Genomic DNA, 11,425 nt, shown 5'->3' with positions numbered 1-11,425 from the left:
TCACCTTTTCCCAATCTTTTCAAAACCTAATGTATAAAAACTAAAAGAGTTTTCAGTCCCATCAAAGTTACGGAGACTTTTTTGGAATTATCTCTCTCTACATTTGTGCATTACCATTCCATTTTAGATCTACACTTTTTTTTTCAATCAAAACTTTAGATAAAAGCAAAATAGATCACTAAAAAATGAAAATTTTAGAGTTTATGTATGGAACAAATTAAAAACAATAACAAATTTAAGTAAAGAAAAATTATTCACACACCATGAACGTTCACAAAAGTTTTGTTCTCCAAGTTTGGAAAATTCCACTTGTTCAACCCTAATGGCTTGATTTTTGGTAAGAAAGAGATTTCAAACTGATCCTAACATGTTTTAAATATGTATATGCATGCTTAAAACATGTTATAGATGCAAATGCCCTATGGATCCAAACCTTTTAATGCGAACAACAAACGCTCATTAAATTCTCAAGTACAGGTGCAGTGGGATATTTACTCGAGTTAAACAAGCCATTATTTTGCCCATTTACAAAATGCTAGCCTAACAATCGCAGATGATTTGTAAAATGATTTATTGGTCAATCATGTGTAATGGGGTATGTTTTTTAAAAAATTGACTTATGGATTGGGAGTCAACACTCGGTTAAAAATCCCCGGCCTCCCCCTTTTTCTGATCATTGCAAAACCTAATGTACAAAAACTAAAAGAGTTTGCAGTCCCTAAAAGTTACAAAGAATTTTTGGAATTATATCTCTCTACATTTGTGCATTTCCATTCCATTTAAGATGTAAAATATTTTTTTTAAATCAAAACTTTGAGTTTTCACACTTCGATTCTCTCGTAAACAAGGAGATAAAGGCAAACCAGATCACAACAAAATAAAAATTTTAGAGTTTATGTATGGAACAAATTAAAAAAAAATATCAGTAAAGAAAATTTATTCACACACCACAAAAGAACAAAAAAGTTTTGTTGTCCAATTTTGGGAAATTCCTCTAGTTCAACCCTAAAGGCTTGGAATTTGATAAGAAAGAGATTTCTAACTGATCCTAACATGTTTTAAATATTGATATGCATGCTTGAAACATGTTAAAGATGCAAATGCCCTATTAATACAAACCTTTTAAAGAGAACAAAAAACTCTCATTAAATTCCCAAGTGAACGTGCGGTGGGATATTTACAGGAGTCAAAGAAGTCATTATTTTGCTCATTTACAAAAAGCTAACCTAACAATCGCATATGATTTTTAAAGTGATTTATCGGTCAATCATGCCGAACGGGCTATGTTTTTGTAAGAAATGACTTATGGGTTTGGAGGCAACACTCAGTTAAAAATCCCCCGCCTTCCCCTTTTCCCGAGAATTGCAAAACCTAGTTATACAAACTAGAAGAGTTTGGAGTCCATAAAATTTTCAGAGAATTTTTGGAATTATATCTCTCTACATTTGTGCATTTCCATTCCATTTTAGATGTACACTTTTTTCTTAAATCAAAACTTTGAGTTTTCACTCTTCGATTCTCTCGTAAATAAGAAGATCAGGGCAAAACAGATCACAACAAAATGAAAATTTAGAGTTTATGTATGGAACAAATTAAAAAAAATAGCAAATGTAACTAAAAAAAATTTATTCACACACCACAAACGAACCCAAAAGTTTTGTTTTCCAAGTTTGGGAAATTCCACTAGTTCAACCCTAATGGCTTGGAATTTGATAAGATAGAGATTTTGAACTGAACCTAACATATTTCAAATATGGATATGCATGCTCTAAACATGTTAAATGCCCTATGGATCCAAAACTTTTAAAGAGAACAACAAACGCTAATTAAATTCTCAAGTGAACCTGCGGTGGGATATTTACCTGAGTCAAACAAACCATTATTTTACCCACTTACAAAAAGTTGAGCTAACAAACGTAGATGATTTATAATGTGATTTATCGGTCAATCATGTGCAACGGGCTATGTTTTTGTAAGATGACTTATGGATTGGGAGTCAACACGCATTTAAAAATCCCCCGCCTCCCCCTTTTCTTGATTATTGCCAAACCTAATGAATAAAAACTAAATAGTTTGCAGTCCCTAAAAGTTACAGAGACTTTTTGGAATTATCTCTCTCTACATTTGTGCATTTCCTTTCCATTTTAGATGTAAACTTTTTTTTAAATCAAAACTTTGAGTTTTCATTCTCCGATTCTCTCGTAAACAAGTAGATAAAGTCAAAAAAGATCACAACAAAATAAAATTTTTAGAGTTTATGTATGGAAATTCCACTAAAAGTCCTCTATAGTTCAAGAAAATTTATTCAAACACCACAAACGAACACAAAAGTTTAGCTTTCCAAGTTTGGGAAATTCCACTAGTTCAACCCTAATGGCTTGGAATTTGATAAGAAAGAGATTTCTAACAGATCCTAAGATTTTTTAAATATGGATGTGCATGCTTGAAACATGTTAAAAAGGAAAATTCCCTATAGTTCCAAACCTTTTTAAACAAACAAGAAACACTCTTTAAATTCTCAAATGAACGTGCGGTGGGATATTTACACGAGTCAATCAAGCAATTATTTTGCCCATCTACTAAAAGTTGTGGTAACAATCGCAGATGATTTGTAAAGTGATTTTTAGCTCAATCAAGAGTAACTTACTATATTTTTCTAGGAAATTACTTATGGATTGGGAGTCAACACTCAGTTAAAAATCCCCCGCCTCCCCTTTTTCCCGATCATTGCAAAACCTAATGTATAAAAACTAAAAGAGTTTGCAGTCCCTAAAAGTTAAAGTGACTTTTTGGAATTATCTCTCTACATTTGTGCATTTCCATTCCATTTTAGATGTAGATTTTTTTCTTAAATCAAAACTTTGAGTTTTCATATCACATCAAAATGAAAATTTTGAGTTTATGAACGGAACAAATTAAAAACAATTGCAGATGTAAGTAAAGAAAATTTATTCACACACCACAAACAAACACAAATGTTTTGTTTTCCAAGTTTGGGTAATTCCACTAGTTCAACCCGAATGGCTAGGAATTTGATAAGAAAGAGATTTCTAACTGATCCTAACATATTTTAAATATGGATATGCATGCTCTTAACATTTTAAAGATTCAAATACCATATGGATCCAAACCTTTTAAAGCGAACAACGAACGCTCATTAAATTCTCAAGTGGACGTGCGGTGGGATATTTACCCGAGTCAAACAAGCCATTATTTTGCCCACTTACAAAAAGCTGACCTAACAATCGAATATGATTTGTAAAGTGATTTATCGGTCAATCATGCATAACGGGCAATGTTTTAGTAAGAAATGACATATGGATTGGGAGTTTGCAGTCCCTAAAAGCTACAGAGACTTTTAGGAATTATCCCTCTCTAAATTTTTGCATTCCCTTTCCATTTTAGATGTATACATTTTTCTTAAATCAAAATTTTGAGTTTTCACTCTTCGATTCTCTCGTAAACAAGAATATAAAGGCAAAACAGATCACAACAAAATAAAAATTTTAGAGTTTATGTATGGAAAAATTCAATAACAATAACAAGTGTAAGTAAAGAAAATTTATTCACACACCACAAATGAACACAAAAGTTTTGTTTTCCATGTTTGGGAAATTCCACTAGTTCAACCCCGATGGCTTGGAATTTTATAAGAAAGAGATTTCTAACTCTGATCCTAACATATTTTAAATATGGATATGGATGCTCTAAACATGTTACAGATGAAAATGCCCTATGAAACCTTTTAAAGTGAACAACAAACGCTATTTAAATTCTCAATGAACATGCGGTGTGAATTTACCTAAGTCAAACATGCCATTATTTTGCCCACTAACAAAAAGCTAAGCTAACAATCGTAGATGATTTGCAAAGTGATTTGTTGGTCAGTCATGCGTACTGGGCTATGTTTTTGTAAGAAATGACTTATGGCTTTGGGGTCAACACTCACTTAAAAATTCCTCGCCTCCTCCTTTTCCCGATCATTGCGAAACCTAATGAATAAAAACTAAAAGAGTTTGCAGTCCCTAAAAGTAATAGAGACTTTTTGGAATTATATCTCTCTTCATTTGTGCATTTCTATTCCATTTTAGATGTAAACATTTTTTTTAAATCAAAACTTCGAGTTTTCACTCTCCGATTCTCTCGTAAACAGGGAGATAAAGGCAAAACAGATCACAACAAAATAAAATTTTTAGAGGTTATGTATGGAACAAATTAAAAAAAATAGCAAATATAAGTAAAGAAAATTTATTCACACACCACAAACGAACACAAATGTTTTATTGTCTAAGTTTGGGAAATTCCACTAGTTCAACCCTAAAGGTTTGGAATTTGATAAGAAAGAGATTTCTAACTGATCCTAACATGTTTTAAATATGGATATGCATGCTTGAAACATGTTAAAGATGCAAATGCCCAGTGGATACAAACCTTTTATAGTGAACAACAAACGCTCATTATATTCTCAAGTGAGCGTGCGGTGGGATATTTACCCGAGTCAAACAAGCCATAATTTTGGCTATTTACAAAAAGCTAACCTAACAAGCGCAGATGATTTATAAAGTTATTTATCGAACAATCATGTGTAACGGGCTAATTTTTTTAAGAAATGACTGATGGATTTGGAGTCAACACTTATGTAAAAATTTAGTTACATCGGCTTTTATACCTCGCAAGCATACAAATCGTTCATGTAATTTAGTGGGAAGCGAGGGTCATATCCACAGGGAGGACTGAATTTTGTGTATTCTTCACTCAACTAGCCTAACCAAATATGATGAATTAATCTATACTAAACACTAATTATATCCTAAATTATCAAGCAATCATCTGGTTAACTACTTGCACAACAGGAAACGTCAACTCTGGATTTTACGGTGATTCGTGCCTCTCTCGAGTGCCACGTAACCACGGATCCGATTTCTCAATCCTTGCGTCTAGCCCCTCTCGGGCGCATAGAGTGAAAGACAGAAATCGGATTAAAATACCAAAATCCAACCTAAATTATAATCCTACCCTAACTAGCTAATTTAATCAAATATCTGGAAAACAAATATTCAATAAACATTAATTATCAAATCACATTTAATAAACATTCAAAACCTAAGTTCAAACTATAGAAAAATTAAATTTCAAAATGATGAATTACTCCCCTTCTCCTTCCTCTTGCTTGGGCAGCAGACTCGTTCTCACGGGTGCTGCAATTTCTCGAAATTGATGGCTTCGGGTAGCAGGAGCGAGTGGCCGGAGGTAGAGACGATGCCGGCGAAGAAGGATAGAAGCCAACGGACGGAGGTGACGACTGGTGAAGAATGAAATGGAGCTGAAGTCCTCTAAATGGCTCTCTCGAGTCTCGGTCGGAGTCGGAATAGCTCCGGGAATGGTCGAAAATAGGTAATCGACGCTGGAGAATGGTTGGAATGCGGAATTGGCACCGGAGGAGCCCTCTCGGGTCACCTCTCGGCTTGGTGAATAGAAACTGGCACTTTCGAACTCACCGCGATGAAGACTCTCTCGAGCTCTCCTTGGGTCTGTTCTCGGTTGTCGGACGGCGGTGGATGACGGTGGCAAAATCCTCTCTGGTCTTCCCCTGTTTCCGTCCACGGTGTTCTATTTCGGTCGACGCCCTCTTCCCCTTCAGTCGACGTTCTCTCCCTCCCTTTAATACGATTTTCCCTTTGTTTTAATACGATTTGCCCTAAAAAATCACCTCCATTTCACTAAGGGCATTTTGGTAAATATCTCCTTCTACACCAAAATTCTCCTGAAATTCCATAATTGAATCCATAAAAAGCATTTCAGGAAGAAATAAACCCTAAAAGCAATGAAATATAATTCAGGAGAGAAAAATATGCAAATTCAATAAATGCACGTTTCATTTGAAAACCGATAAATAACCACCTATAACACAATTATAAAGGTTATTCTATTATAATTAACCTAGTTCTCATGTCAGAATATGGTATCTATAACACCCCCAAACCTAAATCTTTGCTAGTCCCTAGCAAAACAACAATCGAACCAAAATTAAGCCTAGGAAGACAAAATGCCACTTTCGTAGGGAGCACGATTGCATTTAGCGCATGCAACAAGCCATTAAACCCCTACTTTGCAGTAGTGGACGAGTTATGTCTCGTGAGGGTTTGCATGGAATTTACCCACAAAATTCATCTAAATCAATAATATAAAAAGAAAATTGAAGAAAATTTACTCTTCATTAGCATATGACTAACACTTAGTATCGTAAAATATCTGAAAATCATATGAGATCCTGCGCAATTTGAAAACCTGTGTAAAATATAGCATATTATCAATCCAAATACACTCATTGTTACTCCACCTGAACCAATGTGACCCATAAGCAATTACTTCAACAGAACAATGAGGCGACAAATAACAATAAAATCCTGATCACATCACAATTAAGAGAAAATAGTAGAGTAAGCCTGTTGTCTGACAATCTCACAAAAGAAATATACCAATTTCAATCTTGACCTGCAACTTCTTTCAAATTACAATTCATTATCAAAGTTAAGGAAACTCATTGCTTCCAAATTTAAAACCATTTTATGCTATTACCAGCGCACTTTTGCTATTACCAGCGTAATTTTTGTTTAACTGAATATTTTTGGTATTACCACCATTTTGCATTCATCTTCACTGGACATGCACTTATTTTTAAGTAACCGACTATTCCGGTGCATGTCCCTAGGTTTGCCCAGACTGTTTCTGAAGTTATCTGTCTTTTGCAAGCAAGAGCATTTCCATTTGCATTCATACATTACAACAAGGAATTTCACTGAGGTATAAAAAGGAATGAGTTCAAACAGGCATACAAGACTATTCACACTAACATAGATTAACACTAGATTTACATGTTCTCTTTTGCAACTAAGTTCCAAGTCTAATGCAATAGTAAGTTATCCCACTGAATTCTCATGGATCACAACAAATGATATCAAATTTCTAATAGGCATATTTTACACAGTTTTACGAAAAAATTTGAAACACATTTGAGCAACTTATTTTAACTCTACTAACGTTAACCACATACTAAGAGAAGTAATTTGAAAACCACGAACAGAAATCAAAAGAAAATTATTGCTAAGACATAAAAGAGTCGTTCCCCCCCCCCCCCCCCCAAACCTAAATCTGACATTGTCCTCAATGGGGAAAAGTTAAAACACCAGAACGACTACAAAAAGGAATAACAACTTAGCTAGTTATACTCCAGCAGAGTAAGGGTTAAGCTCCCTCAGGGCTCCTAAATCCATAGGTGGGACCATATGTGTTTGGTCATCAACAATAATACCGAAAAGTCAATAAAGATCCCCCAGGAATGATACATAGTCTCCCTCGAAGAAGGTTTACTCGTATCAGCCGTACCCGTAGGTAATCATCCGTAGATGAAACCGCTATCCCACATCACACTTTGAAGTAATCTCTATGTGATTGGCCACTGAAGGCAGCAGGAATCACGCGCTGAACACAAGTCCTTAAGTTACTCACCATAAGGTTTTCATTCAATACTTCAAGATCGAACTGGTCAATCCCAGAACGGTTGTTTGAGTACAGACCTCTCAAACTAGGGACCAAAAGTCTGGTCATCGACTACCGGAACCATTTATGCTCTCAGCCAGCAAGAGAGTACCCCGAGTCCATGATGGGGCCGGCATTGCCGGGGGACCTCCAATCAATCAAGACCAGAGTACACCAATGGTTATCCCAAATAAGAATGAATAAACCAAAAATAAAACTGTAATATACAAAGGGATAGAAACGTGGGGATTGCCCACAATGTGCTAAGTTTATAGTCGCAAGCAAGACTCTGACGCATTCAAGATGAAATGACAGGTTCCTCCAAGAAAATCACCATCACCTCCTCCGGTGTGGTGACATTCTCAAGATATAGTTTGAGCCTCTGACCATTAACTTTGAAGACCGACCCGTCTCCGTGATTGCGGATCTCAATAGCGCCATGAGGAAACACCTATGTAACTTCAAATGGACCGGGCCACCTGGATCTTAGCTTCCCTGGAAACAAATGCAATTATGAGTTATAAAGTAAAACATTCTGCCCAACAATAAAAGACTTGCAAAAAATAGATTTATCATGTAAAAGCTTTGTTCGCTCCTTATACAGTTTGGCATTCTCATAAGCATCATGACGTATCTCCTCCAACTCATTCAATTGCAATTTTCTCTCTTCACCCGCTTGAGTCAAATCAAAATTCAAAGCCTTAATGGCCCAATAAGCTCTATGCTCAAGCTCAACAGGTAGATGACATGCTTTGCAGAACACTAGGCGAAATGGAGACATCCCAATAGGGGTCTTATAAGCAGTTCGATAGGCCCATAAAGCATCGTCCAATTGAGTGGACCAATCTTTCCTATCAAAGCAAACTGACTTCTCAAAAATCCGTTTGATCTCCCTATTAGAGATTTCCACTTGACCACTAGTTTGTGGGTGGTACGGAGTGGACACCCGATGAGTGATGGAATATTTCTTCAATAAGGTTTCAAATGCTCTGTTACAAAAATGAGATCTCCCATCATTGATGATCGCTCTCGGGGTACCAAACCGATTAAAGATGTTTTCTTTTAAAAACTTTACCACCACTTTGTGATCATTTGTCTTTCATGCAATAGCTTCAATCCATCTAGAGACATATTCAATAGCAACAAGGATGTATTGATAGCCGAATGAGACAGGAAAAGGACCCATGAAGTCAATACCCCACACATCAAACAATTCAACAATAAGAATGGGGTTAAGAGGCATCATGTTCTTCCTAGACAAACAACCAGTCCGTTGGCATCTATCACACACACGAAAAAACTCATGGGCATCTCTAAATAATGAAGGCCAATGGAAACCACATTGCAAGACTTTAGCCGCGGTCTTTCTAGCACCAAAATGTCCACCACATGCGTGGGAATGACAAAATTCAAGAATGTTGGCAAAGTCTTGCTCATGTACACAACGGCTAATGACTTGGTCAGGACACACCTTGAACAAATAAAGGTCATCCCAAAAAAAAATGTTTGACTTAGGAAAAGAATTTCAACCGATCTTGTTTACTCCAATAATCAGGAATCTTATGAGTTACAAGATAATTGACTATGTCAGCAAACCAAGGCAACTGGGATACTTGGAGAAGTTGTTCATCAGGGAAGGAATCATTTAAAGGAAGGAATCCTTCCTGAGGTGCTACACAGATCCTAGATAGATGATCAGCAACAACATTCTCACAACCCTTCTTATCTCGAATCTCAAGGTCAAATTCTTGCAATTGCAAGATCAATCTAATCAAGCGAGGTTTAGTGTCCGTGATTGATAATCAGTATTTCAAAGCAGAATGATCAGTGAACACTATAAACTTTGACCCTAACAAATATGATCTGAATTTGTTCATGGCAAACACAATAGCTAGCAACTCCTTCTCAGTGGTAGTGTAATTCAATTGAGCATCATGAAGAGTGCGGCTAGCATACTGAATGACACACGGAATTTTATCCGTCTTTTGCCCCAAAATAGCCCCCAATGCATAATCAGAGGCATCACACATAAACTCAAAAGGCAAAGACCAAATAGGGGGTTGGACAATGGGTGCAGTGGACAAACATTTCTTTAGTGTCTCAAAAGCATGAATACAGGCATCATCAAAGGCAAAAGCAACATCTTGAGCAAGCAAATTCGTCAAAGGACGAGAAATTTTGCTAAAGTCCTTAATGAAGCACCTATAGAACCCAGCATGGCCAAGGAAAGAACGCACCCCCTTCACAGAAGTAGGTGGTGGCAGATTGGCAATTAGGTCAACCTTGGCTTTATCCACTTCTACACCCCGCTCAGACACTACATGTCCTAAAACAATTCCTTCTTTTACCATGAAGTGGCATTTCTCCCAATTCAAGACTAAATTGGACTTAATGCAACAGGATAATACGAGTGAAAGATTGTGCAAACATGTATCAAAACTAGAGCCAAACACAGAAAAGTCATCCATAAAGACCTCTAAAAAGTCACCAATCATGTCAGAAAAGATACTCATCATGCACCGTTAGAAAGTGGCGGGCGCATTGCATAAACCAAAAGGCATGCGTCTGTAAGCATAGGTGCCAAATGGACACGTGAATGTGGTCTTTTCCTGGTCTTCTGGAGCAATGGGAATTTGATTGTAGCCGGAGTATCCATCTAAGAAGTAATAAAAATTGTGGCTGGCCAATGGCTCTCGCACCTGATCAATGAAAGGTAGTGGGAAGTGATCCTTCCTAGTGGCGGAATTAAGTTTTCTATAGTCAATGCAGACACACAACTTTGTGGTAGTTCTTGTGAGAATCAATTCACCACTCTCATTTTTCATTATCGTTATCCCCCCTTTCTTAGGGACAACTTGAATTGGACTCACCTAGATGCTATCGAAAATAGGGTAAATGATTCCTGTCACAAGCAACCTAATGACTTCTTCTCTCACAACCTCCAGCATATGGGGATTTAACCTATGTTGCATCTCACGTGAGGCTTTAGTCCCCTCCTCCAAATGAATATGATGCATGAATATGGAGGGCCTAATCCCTTTTAAGGCATCAAGAGTCCACCCCAATGCTTCTCTGTGTGCTTGTAAAACTTCAGTCAATTGTTCCTCCTACTCAGTACTCAAATCAGAGGAAATAATGACTGACAATGAGTTCATGGATCCCAAGAACGCATACTTCAATGTGGGAGGAAGTGGCTTAAGATCTAGCTTGGAAGTTTCAAGAGGTTTGTCCAAGTCAAGATGAAGATCCTGTGGATGATCAGTTGTGATAACCTCATAAGCTTCCTCCTACAGAGGTACATAACTAAGTAAAGAGCCAACCTCTCGGAAATATGTTTCCTCATCAAAATAGTCCATGTCTAAAGATGTTATGAAAGACTCAAAAGATCTAAGAGTGGATTCGTCATCAAGCATAACAGTCTCTATCTTAAATGCAGGACTCAGATCATCAGATTCAAGTGGGTGGTGCCCGACATTAAATACATTCAATGAGACCTTAAAATTTCCAAAAGACAACTCCAACTCACCAATTTTACAATGAATGATAGCATTAGATGTGGCTAAGAAGGGACGTCCTAGGATGACAGGAATTTGGTTGGTCACATTCACTACTGGTTCTGTATCAAGAACAATGAAATCAACCGGGAATAGAAATTTGTCCACTTTTATCAAAACATCTTCAACTATTCCTCATGGTATCTTCACAGAATGGTCAGCTAGTTGAAGTGTGATGGGAGTAGGCTTCAATTCCCCCAAACCTAATTGCTGGTACACAAAGAAAGGAAGCAAATTCACACTTGCCCCTAAGTCCAGAAGAGCTCTCTGGATGGTATGTTCCCCAACGACACATGAAATTGTGGGACATCCAGGATCTTTAACTTTAGGAG

The sequence above is a fragment of the Aristolochia californica genome, unplaced genomic scaffold (assembly GCF_029961685.1).
Source record: "Aristolochia californica isolate CCGP_79_NKW_82.1479 unplaced genomic scaffold, dmAriCali1.0.hap1 SCAF_5, whole genome shotgun sequence".
NCBI classification, from domain to species: Eukaryota; Viridiplantae; Streptophyta; class Magnoliopsida; order Piperales; family Aristolochiaceae; genus Aristolochia; species Aristolochia californica.
This window is presented reverse-complemented; position numbering follows the sequence as displayed.